Here is a 12,059-nt window from a genome sequence, read left to right as displayed (position 1 = left end):
TGGCAGGCTATATAGTCCATGGGGTTTTAAAGAGTCAGACATGGCTTAGGAACTAAGCAAGAAGTTAATTAACACATCTATTACCTCTGTAGTTATCTCTGGTGAGGATACTTACTCTCTTAGCAAGTGTTAGTATTGATATATACAATAGTACTGTTAACCATAGTCATCGTGTTACATTTTACACCCTCATTCATCTTACAACTGAAAGTCTGGATACTTTTACCAGTCTGTCTCCATTTCCTCCATCACCCAGCTCCTGGAAAACAGTATTCTACTTTCTGTTTCTGTGAATTTGGCTTTTTCAGTTTCCGCAGAAGTGATACCATACATTGTCCTTCTCTGTCTGACTTATCTCACTTATCATAATGCACTCAAGTTCCATTCATGTTGTGGCAAATAGCAGGATTCATATTTCTCATTAATTTCTCAAACTAATAATTTTTATTTGTATATTGCCCAGTAGCCCAGTTGTGAAGTAGTTATCTGTTTTTGATATCTCCAGTCTGTCATGGACTGATCCTTTTGGTCTACACCTTGTTAAATAAGACGAGACTCTTGATCGTATACTTGGATGTGATGATGTCAGATTGCTATTTCTAAGCATCTCCTAGCAATTTCAGTACTTACCTCATTGCACGCCATTAGCAGGCCATTAGCAGTTGGTGGACCAGTACTGGCACTGCTTTAGCTTATTATCCTGTTTTATTTTCTCCAAAATTATAGCATTTTCCATTCACTGTAATTATCTTGTTTATTTAAAGATCTTTTTGTTTATGATTTTCTTCCCACTAGAACGTAAGCTCCATCAGAAAGGAGTCTTGTTTATTTTGCTCTTGAAAGTTCCCTAGTTCCCAGCACAGCATCTGGTAGATCATGGATGCCCCCACAGTATTGTTGAATAATGATTAAATCACAAGCATTGGTGTTGGTGGGGAGAGGAGGCAACCAAAGCTGTTATAGAAGCTCTCTACAATCCTAATTTGGCCCTAATTTTAACCAGTTCACTGATAGATGTCTGACTCCCTGGTTTTCTGGTAGACCACAAGTGCCCCAGGTTAGGTGCGGCCATTTATAACCCATTTCCCTGTGTTTCCCCCACTAGAGACAAAACCACTCTGGAGTGTCGCTGTCTGGTTAACGGTTCTGAGGGGATGGGGTTGAGTCTGTAGTGATGACTGCTGTGTCCCGAGAGTCATGCAACACAGTCAAGTCCGTTGGTTGGCATAAGTAGATTTATGGCATGAATGCATGCATGTAGGCAGGAGGGGAGGCTGCCCTGGGGAAAGAATGCCCTCTCTTGTCTCCCATGGCCCGTGTCCTGGTAGGGTCCAGAATTGGTGTTGATCTCTGGTCCAGTGAGCTATCTGAGCTCCCACTTCCTTTCCCTATCAGCCACCACAAGGTGCTGGATCAGGCTGGCAACATCTTTTACTTCCAACCATGAGATGGTGTGGGCTTCCCTGGTAGTTCAGCTGTGAAGAATCCTCTTGCAATGCAGGAGACGTGGGTTCAACCCCTGGGTCAGGAAGATGCCCTGGAGGGGATGTGGCAACCCACTCCAGTATTCTTGCTAGCAGAATCCCATGGGCAGAGGAGCCTGGCGGGCTACAGTTCATACGGTTGCAAAGAGTAAGGAATGACTGAAGTGACTGAGCACACACAAACGCACGAAATGGTGTCCCACTTGGCCAAATAGATACTTAGAGCCACGGTAAGTCACACTTAAATATATTTGGTGTTTTTTTTTCAGGAGCTGGAGAGGAGGTTACCGAGAAATTACGAATAGTAGGATTGCAATTGAGATGAAGACTAGGACGACGCAGACCAGGCAGACAGATGCTGTAACAATTGCTGAGACTGCAAATGTGAAGGCTTTCTGGGAGGAGTTGGTGGCCAAGGCAAGTTCATTGTTATTGATGTGGTTCCTTGTCTGAGTTGGACGGGAGAGATGGAGCAGGAATAGTTGGACTTAAAAGGATTATTGAATGGGGTGAGCCATGGGTCTGTAGGGGCACAGGGTAGGATCTGGAGAAACAGGAGGGAGGACATGGATACAGTTTGTTCAGGGTTGGGGCCAGGATGGAGAGGGAGGGGACGGCGAGGGTTGGCATAATTCGAATCCCCACCTGTAAAGAGTAGTACAAGGCTATGGTGCCTAAGGGGCAACACATATGGCAGGCCAAGACCGACAGCAAGAAGTGGTCCCTGGGGGTCTCCTCAGACTCAATTTCAGATGACTGGGGGCAGGGAGTGGGTTATGTAGCTTCATATGGCTTCTGAATTCTAATGTCTCCTCTGACCTCTCAACATGTCTCTTCTTGGCTCCTATAAAAATTTCACTGACCCCCTTGAAAACTCTCACCAACTCCCTCTAACTCCCACCATGTCTTCTCTTGGCATCTCCCTATCCTCTTTAATACCTTCCTGTTCCCAGAACTCTCAGCCTGTGGCCCCTACTTCATGCCTTATAACCCCTCTCTGCTCTCTGTAACATTTCCCCCATCTCCAATAGGCTCTTCTTTGTCTTCTATAACTGGCTTGCTGGTCCCTACAGGATGTCTCACGTGACCCCTTCCACTGTCTCCACAAAAATCCCTACTGATTCAGATGACTCTCACTTGGCTTCCTTGTACCTCAACTGACCCACTGTCATACTTTGTTTCCATTAACACTCCCATCATCTTCCAAGCAACCTTCTCTTTGTTCCTATAAACCACCTTACTAAGAAAACCCTCACTCAACACTAGCACACTCACTTTTCATGTATAAAACCTCCATTGTCTCCTTAAAAACTTTCACCCTATAATATCTGTAATGTCTTTACTAGCTATTTGCTTGTCTCTTTTATAATTATATCACTCATTTTGTCCCTATGAATCTGTCATGGTCCTGTTTTGACCCTTATTGTTCACCCCTAAACTCCTCCCTTCTCCCTTCCCCAATAACCTCTCACTTGGCTCCCCTGAGACCTTCTTAGAGCAACTATAAACTTTGAGTCCTCTGCTTGTCCATTCATAGCCTCTTCTCTGTCCCCTTTTAAAGACCTGACCTGTTCCTCCTAACACCTCTGTCTCTGAAATAAGCTTGGTGATCCTTTGAATTTCTTCTCCTTCCACTAATTACAACCTTCCAGTTCTTCAAAATCCATTCTCCCTAAATAATTCTCTACACCCTCCCCTCTCTACCCTCTAAACTCTTCTTGCCCCTTCATTCCCCACTCCCTCTAGCTCTCTTTCTCCCTCCTGTCATCCCATAAATTCTCTCCCTGCCCCCCTCACCTCCATTAGGATATATGGGTCTCCTTCTACTACTAAGGTAACATAGGGCCTGTCCCTCAAGCCAATCTGCCAGGGATTACCATGGAGACCAGATAGACCCCGCCTCCTATTCTATCATTCTACTTCTATTGACTGATTGGAGGTTGTGTGTTGGGGTTAAGGAAGCCAGTTCTCATCTGACTGCTGATTGGTCTGAAGGAGTTCAGACTCCTCCTATTCTCTCTGATGATTGATCAATCCCAGCAAGTGAGAGACACCACTTGGTGCAGAGTGATGTGAGCCTAGGAGTCTTAGGTTGCTTCAGACACCTTGAGAGGGATCATTTAACAAGTTGGTACTTCAGCAGTAAATGGCGATCTTTGCAAGAATGAATAGCATTTTATGTGCTTATTTGCCTCCTGCCCTGCATCAGGAAGATCCCCTGGAAGAGGACATGGCAACTCACTCCAGTATTCTTGCCTGGAGAATCCCATGGACAGATGAGGACTGGTGAGCTACAGTCCATAGGGTTGCAAAGAGTTGGATACAACTGAAATGACTTAACACACATATCCTCTCTGATGAAGTGTCAGTTCAAGTCTTTCTTCCATAAAGAAAAAAACTGGGTTGTTTTTATTACAGTTAAGTTTGAGAGTCATTTGTATATTTTGTGTAAAAATTCTTTATCAGATGTATGATTTGCAAATATTTTCTCTAGGTATGTAGCTTAATCTTCTCATTTTCTAACAGTATCCATTGCAGATCAAAAGGATTTAATTTTGATGTAGTTTGAAAGTGAAAGTGAAAGTTGCTCTGTCCTGTCCGACTCTTTGCGACCCTATGGACTATACAGTCCATGGAATTTTCCAGGCCAGAATGCTGGAGTGGGTAGCCTTTCCCTTCTCCAGGAGATCTTCCCAGCCCAGGGATTGAACCCAGGTCTCCCACATTGCAGGCAGATTCTTTACCAGCTGAGCCACCAGGGAAGCCCTTGGTGTAGCTTAAGTTACTTTTTTCCTCTTTTCTGGAGGTGTTTTGGTATCAGGCCTAAGAACTCTGCTTAATTCAGGGTTTTCTCTTGTGTCTTCTCCCATAAGTTTGATAGGTTAACAATTTACATTTAGATCTATGATACTTATTGAGTTTATACTTGTATAAGATGTGAAGTTTTCATTGGGATTAGTTGAGTTTTACATATGGTGGTCCAATTAAACACCATAAAACATGATTATTTCTTTGATAAGTTAGTTGCCTTTCGACACATTTCTAAATAAATTGACCAAACATGGCTAATAAATAAATTGTGGGTCTCATTCTGCCCTCATTCTGTTCTGTTGACCTGTGTTTATTCATTTGCCAATACCACACTCTTATTAATGTAGATTTATAGTGATTCTTAAAACTGGGTAATGTGAATACTCTATTCTTTTTTTTCAGAAGTGTTTTGACAACACTTGTCTAGATCTATAAATCTTGCAATTTTTTTATTTTATTTTAGTGGGAATTGCATTAAAATTTCCTGTCAGTTTGGGAGAGATGTTGAGTCTTCCAGTTCACAACTATGGAAAGGCTCTTCATTTATTTAGGATTTCTTTGATTCTTCCTTTTTTCGGCCATTCCACGTAGCTTGTGGGATCTTAGTTCTCTGACCATGGATCAAACCTGAAACTTCAGCAGTGAAAGCACAGAGTCCTAACCACTGAACTGCCAGGGAATTCTCAGACATCTTTGATTTCTTTCAGCAGCAGCCAAAGTTACACACACAGCCTGTAAACGTAACATTTTAGATTCACACCCAACTAATTGCTTATTTGGGGGCTACTGAAAATGTATTGCAACCTGAATCTTGCTTAACTCATTTTATCAATTCTAACTTTGTATGTGTGTATACGGATTCCTTGGGACTTTCCACTTAGACACTTATGTCATCTGCAAATAAGGGTAGTCTTTTATTTCTTCCTTTACTATTTGTATGCCCTTTCTTTTTTCTTTTTCTGACATACTGTGCTGATTAGGACTCCCAGTCTGACATGGAACAGGGATTGTGAGAAGGACATCCTTACCTGTTGCATATATTAAGGCAGAAAGTCTTCCCACTTTCATCACCACGTATAATATTAGCTAGAGGTTTTCTGTAGATGCCCTTTTCAGGATGAGGACATTTCCTTTAGTTCTGGTTTGCCATTTTTATTGTAGATGTATGTTGACTTTCCTCAAATGCCTTTTTTGCATCACTTGATCATGTGGTTTTCCTTTTTTCAATAGTTCATAGAGTGGATTACATTGATTGACTTTCTAATTTTGAACCAGCTTTGCAGTCTTGGAGAAACCTCAGCTGGAGATGGTGTGTTCTATTTATACACTTCTATTTTAAATTTTCTAATATTTCATTGAGAAATTTGCATCTATATTCATAAGATGTATTGGTCTGTAGTGTTTTATCCATAGTCTATATGTGCTTTTAATATCAAGACAATGCTGGCCTCAAAAAATGAGTTGGGAAATACTCTCTCCTCTTCTATTTTTCTGGAAAAGATTGTGTGGAAATTATGTTATTTGTTTGGTAATAATTTACCAGTGAAACCATCTGGGTCTAGAGATTTTTATTTCAGAAGTTTTTTAGTTACAAAACAAATTTCTTCTCTTTTTAAAAAATATTTATTTATTTAGCTGCACCAGGTCTTAGTTGATGCACATGGGATCTTCAATCTTCATTGTGGCATGAAGGATCTTTAGTTGTGGCATGTGGGATCTAGTTCCCTGATCAGGGATGGAACCCCCTGCCCCCCTCTATCCCCACTGCATGGTGGCATGGAGTCTTAACTACTAGACCACTAAGGAAGTTCCAAGCGTCGACTTTTAAATGCAAATTATTGTGTTATTGAAATAGATGGCAAAACATTGTGTTCATTATGTGATGATAATGTGACTATGCTGAAAGATTACACTACATGTTGACACTATCAGACTAAGTACTCAATGCAATATCCCTCACTCACAGGAAATAAATATTCAGAAAAATTTAAAAATGAAAAAAGGAATATCTCATCACAGCAGAATTTCTTCACAAAAAAAAGGAAAACATGAAAATGAGGTTGCAACCAAAGTAGGTTTCTGAATGGCTCATTTGTGAGTCAAGCAAGGAAAGCATTTACCAATGGTGAGTTAATAAAATTATGTTTGATGGCAGCAAAAAGAAAATCTGTCCAGAGGAAATAAATTTATCTAAGAGTATTAGCACTTCACGAGAAGAGTTGCTAGAAGAATAGAAGACATTGAAAGCAGCATCACTGTCAATTACTAAAGCAAGACATATTCAACATCATACAGAACAAAAGTAGAAAAGCAGTTGCCACGAATCAATAAATGGGATAGACTAAATTAACAGAATGAAAGAAAAAAAATCATATGATAATCTTGAAACATGGAGAAAAAGCATTTGACAAAATACAACAGTCCTTCATAATAATACTTTCTTTTAAAAACCTCTCAATAAATTGGGTATAGAAGGAATAACCTCAACACAATAAACACCATGCATGACAAGCCCACAGCAAACATCACACTCAGTGGTGAAATGTTGAAACTCTTCCTCTAAGATCAGGAACAAGAAAGAGTGACCACTTTCACCACTCTTATTCAACATAATGCTGGAAGTCCTAGTAGAGGAATCAAGGAATGAAAAGAAGTAAAAGGCACTCTTGCACATAAGTCTTAGCAATATTTTTTTAAACTCTGTCTCTGCAGGCAGGGGAAACAAAAGCAAAATAAACAAATGGGACCCAATCAAACTAAAAAGCTTTTGCATAGCAAAGGAAACAATAAATGAAATGAAAAGGCAACTTACTGAATAGAAGATAATCTGCAAATAATATGTCTTAAAAGGGGTTAATATCCAAAATATATAAAGAACTCATATAACTCAATATAAAAAGTTTAAAAATGGGCAGACGGCCCAAATAAGCATTTTTCCAAAGATGTACAGATGGCAAACAGGCACGTGAAAAGATGTTCAATATCACTAAATACCAGGGAAATGCAAGTCAAAACTACAGTGAGATATCACCTCACACCTGTCAGAATGGCTATCATCAAAAAGACAAGGAATAATGAAGGTTAGTGAGGATGTGGAGAAAAGCGAACCCTAGTATACTGTTTGTGGGAATATGAATTGGTACAGTCACTAAGGAAAAAAGTTTGGAAATTCCTTAAAACATTAAAAATATGATCCAACAACCCACTGCTGGGTATATAGTCAAAGGAAATAAAAACAGGCTCTGGAAGAAAGGTCTGTACTCCTGTGTTTATTGCAACATTATTCACAATAGCCAAGATATGGAAATAGGAAATAATAAATGTCAATGGATGTTGCTCAAAAGGACCAAATTTCCAGTTAGAAGGTGAATAATTTCTGAGGATTTAATGCACAATGCAGTGATTACAAATAATAATGTTGTACTACATACTTGAAAATGGCTAAGAGAGTAGATCTTAAATGTTCTCTCCACAAGAAAGAACTGATAATCTCTTGTGATGCAGTTGTTAGCTACACTACACTGGTAATAATATTAACACTACAGTATAGAAAGGATATCAATCTAACACACTGTACACTTTAAAATGACACAATTTCATCTCAGTTATCTCTCAGTAAAGCTGGGGGGGGAAAGTAGTTGCCAGAGACTATGGGGAGGGGGAAATGAGGATTTACTACTTAAACGGGTACATTTTCGTTTGGGATCTGTAACTTCTGAAGTTGAGCAGCAGTGATGGTTGTACAGCAAAGTAAATGCACAAAATGCCAGTGGGTGTTTCACTTGAAAATGATTAAAATGGCAAGTTTTATGTGTGAAAGTGGAAGTCGTTCAGTCCTGTCTGACTCTGCGATCCCATGGATTATACAGTGCATGGAATTCTCCAGGCCAGAATATGGAGTGGGTAGCCTTTCCTTTCCCCAGGGGATCTTCCCAACCTAGGGATCAAACCCAGGTCTCCCGCATTGCAGGTGAATTCTTTACCAGCTGAGCCACGAGGAAAGCCCAAGAATATCGGAGTGGGTAACCTATCCCTTTTCCAGCGGACCTTTGGGATCCACTGCCAGTGGATTCTTTACCAACTAAGCTATCAGGGAAGCCCTAATTTTATGTGTATTTAACCTCAATTTTTAAAAGGTTAATGATTTCTAATGATTTTTTTCAGCTTTTTCATGATGATCATTTAAATGTTACTCAATATATCACAATGCTTTGCGCTATAACTAGATTTCCTTCTGGTTGGCTCCAAGGTCTAGAACTGCATGTTACTAGTTGGGACCCTGAAATAGAGTCCACTTTCATACATTCCAACCCTCTGTTCAAAATTTTGCAACATTTTACATTGTTTGGTATTTGAAGGATGAGTTCCTGTACAGTTGTTGTTTTATTTTTGGTTTCCTTGTTATTTTTTCACTGGAAGTTTCTGACTATCATTGTTTTTGCTTGTGGGTTGAAAAACTATATGCCTTCCACAGTATATCCTTAAGATCTCCAGCTTCTTACTCAATTAATGTCCAGTTTATAATCCAGTCTCATGTTCCTGAAATATACTGATTTATTAAATTAATATGCACCGTGAGCTTGTACATTTTCGTCCCGAAATTTTTGGTAGCCTTCTCTTTTATAACATACTGTTCATTCCGTTTTTGTTTTAAGGATGTACAGTTTCTTAAATATGGTCATGGGTCTTAACTGGGGAAACAGTGGAAACAGTGGCTGACTTTATTTTTCTGGGCTCCAAAATCACTGCAGATGGTGACTGCAGCCATGAAATTAAAAGACGCTTACTCTTTGGAAGGAAAGTTATGACCAAGTTATGACTAGAACAGCATATTAAAAAGCAGAGACATTACTTGTCAACAAAGGTCCGTCTAGTCAAGGCTATGGTTTTTCCAGTGGTCATGTATGGATGTGAGAGTTGGACTATAAAGAAAGCTGAGCGCCGAAGAATTGATGCTTTTGAACTGTGGTGTTGGAGAAGACTCTTGAGAGTCCCTTGGACTGCAAGGAGATCCAACCAGTCCATCCTAAACGAGATCAGTCCTGGGTGTTCATTGTAAGGTCTGATGTTGAAGCTGAAACTCCAATACTTTGGCGAGCTGATGTGAAGAGCTGACTCATTTGAAAAGACCCCGATGCTGGGAAAGATTGAGGGCAGGAGGAGAAGGGGATGACAGAGGATGAGATGGTTGGATGGCATCACCGACTCAATGCGCATGGGTTTGGGTGGACTCCGGGAGTTGGTGATGCGCAGGGAGGCCTGGCGTGCTGCGGTTCATGGGGTCGGACACGACTGAGCAACTGAACTGAACTGGGTCTTAACTGAAGTCGTCTCTGTTCCCGGAATCGCGTCATTTCCCCTACCTCATTCTCTCTCGCCGTGTCTCAGTGACAGTCCGGGAGCGCTGCTAAGGGTGGAGAGCGCAGCCGCAGAGGGAGCCCAGGCACGCTAGCGAATCAGCCGGCTCGTTGCTCTCAGCTCCCCGCTTCCTGGGAGTCGGCCATAATGGTGGTTTGGAATGTTGGCGGCTTCATCAGGCTTCTGAAAGCGTAACTGCAAGCACATGTTGAGGCCCACAGAGCCCGCGAGGCAGAAGTACCTGCCAGTGTGGGCAGGGTGCGGGAGGGCCCCTCGCAAGACCCCGTAGGAGCTGGGCGCCGCCGCCAGACTCGAGGTCCTGAGAACCAAGGCTGACGGAGCCGCGGCGGAGGCCATGAACCTGGTGTCGCCACTCACCCCCGATGCGGTACCTGGAGCCGAGGGTGACCACGGACCCCAGGACCCCCAACTGGCCGCAATGACCGGGAGGGGCAGGCGGCGGGGGGCGTTAAGCGGCCACCGAGTTCACCCTTGGGCCCCAACAATCGCCTCTTCAAACCCTCTTAATGATTTTTCTTTGATGTGATGGGTTGTCATATGTTACCAATACTGCTTGGTTGATACTTCTTCAAGAAGACAGTTCTGAATTTGATGTAACTTGATAATAAACTTTCTTGAATAGTTTGCTAGGAGTGACAAAAGTTTAAATGACTGAAATGTCTTATCAGAAATCAGACCTTCAGCTCCTCCCCATACTTCCTTCAGCCCGTGCGCCAGCTGGCTCCGTTACAGCGACCAGCAGCCCCAGCGTCGTGATTAGTGATGATGAACCAGGTTATGACCTAGATTTATTTTGTATACCCAGCCATTATGCTGAGGATTTGAAAAGGGTGTTTATTCCTTGTGGACTAATAATGGACAGGACCGAGCGGCTTGCTCGAGTTGTGATGGAGATGGGATGCCATCACATCGTGGCCCTGTGTGTACTCAATGGGGGCCTATAAATTTTTTGCTGACTTGCTGGATTACATCAAAGCATGAACAGAAATAGTGATAGATCTATTCCTATGACTGTGGATTTTTATCAGACTGATAAATCCTGTAATTACTGTAGTGACCAGTCAACAGGTGACATAAAAGTCGTTGGAGGAGATGGTCTCTCAACTTTAACTGGCAAGAATGTCTTGATTGTTGAAGATTTAATGGACACAGGCAAAACAATGCAAACTTTCCTTTCTTTGGTCAAGCAGCATAATCCAAAGATGGTCAAGGTTGCAAGCTTGCTGGTGAAAAGGACCCCTCGAAGTGTTGGATATAGACCAGACTTTGTTGGATTTGAGATTCCAGACAAGTTCCTTGTGAGATGTGCCCTCGACTATAATGAATCCTTCAGGGATTTGAATCATGTTTGTGTCACTAGTGAAACTGAAAAAGCAAAATACAAAGCCGAAGGTGAACATTCAAGCTGAGTTTGGAAACATCTGGAGTCCCACTGAAATCACGAGTGAAATTATCCAATGTTCTAGTTTTGTGGCCAGCTGCTTAGAAGAACTTACCGTGTGTCTCCTAAGAATTTTGTCTGTTTTGTGTTTTAGAAATGTCAGTTGCTTCATTCCCAAACTCTTCATTTGCACTGTGAGCCTATAGACTATCAGTTCCCTTTGAGCAGATTGTTGTTTGGCTCGTGAATGATAAATCTCTGAAGCCACACCACTATTGACTGAAAATATGAAAATTGTATCTGTAACATTTAAAGATAAGACTGTATTAGTTTTTTAATTGGTATTTTAATTTTTATATAGTCAAGAAAGAACAGAAGTGATTGAATGTTGTTAACTGTACTGCTGTGTGTTTAGAAAAGCAGTCAGTTTCGTATCTGTGACAGTACTTAAGAGGTATTATTGTGTCAGAGAAACCATATGTCCTGGAATATTTTTAGTAGGTTTCAGTAGTATTAACTGTATTTTCTTGCTTGTTCAGATTATTTCTGATGAATCTTTGTTAACAGTTCCTTTTAAATACAGGTCAATAAGTTCCAGAACTTACCATGTTTTGAATTCTTCACTGTAAAAATATTTCAAATAAAGGCTGTCTCTTTAAAAGAAAAAAAAAAATCAGACCTTCAGTAGGAAGAGAAACATTATTTATAAGTACTGAGAGAAAAGAACTGTCAATCTAGAATTCTGTCTCTGAGGGAAATGCCCTTCAGGAATAAAGGTGAAATAAGGATAGTTTCAGATGAAAAAAGCCAACAGAATACATTGGCATGGACCTGCTCTAAAAGGAAAACCAAAGTTAATTCTTTAGTAAAGGAAAATGATACTACAGGAAAACTTGGAATGTCAGGAAGAAGTAGAAGCAATAGAAATGGTCAAGATCTGGGTAAACATGATAGACTAGTCACCTTTTGATTCTTGAAAATGTGTATTACAGTTGAAAGCAAAA

General features: G+C 41.0%; 1 long non-coding RNA gene and 1 pseudogene across 3 annotated transcripts in view; both read left to right on the top strand.

Annotated features, from left to right (window-relative positions):
- LOC136161288 (uncharacterized) overlaps nt 1–12,059 on the top strand; it is a 95,995-nt gene that overhangs the window by 64,118 nt on the left and 19,818 nt on the right. For all 3 annotated transcript variants that reach the window (XR_010661698.1, XR_010661699.1, XR_010661701.1), the window contains one exon: nt 1,754–1,901. This is a non-coding gene — a long non-coding RNA (uncharacterized lncRNA). The remainder of the gene's footprint in view (nt 1–1,753; nt 1,902–12,059) is intronic.
- Nucleotides 8,974–11,647, top strand: LOC136161252 (hypoxanthine-guanine phosphoribosyltransferase pseudogene; annotated as a pseudogene).

Source organism: Muntiacus reevesi, chromosome 2, assembly GCF_963930625.1.
Source record: "Muntiacus reevesi chromosome 2, mMunRee1.1, whole genome shotgun sequence".
In the NCBI taxonomy this organism is placed as follows: Eukaryota; Metazoa; Chordata; class Mammalia; order Artiodactyla; family Cervidae; genus Muntiacus; species Muntiacus reevesi.
The sequence above is the reverse complement of the archived record's forward strand: the minus strand, read 5'-3'. Positions and strand labels throughout refer to the sequence as shown.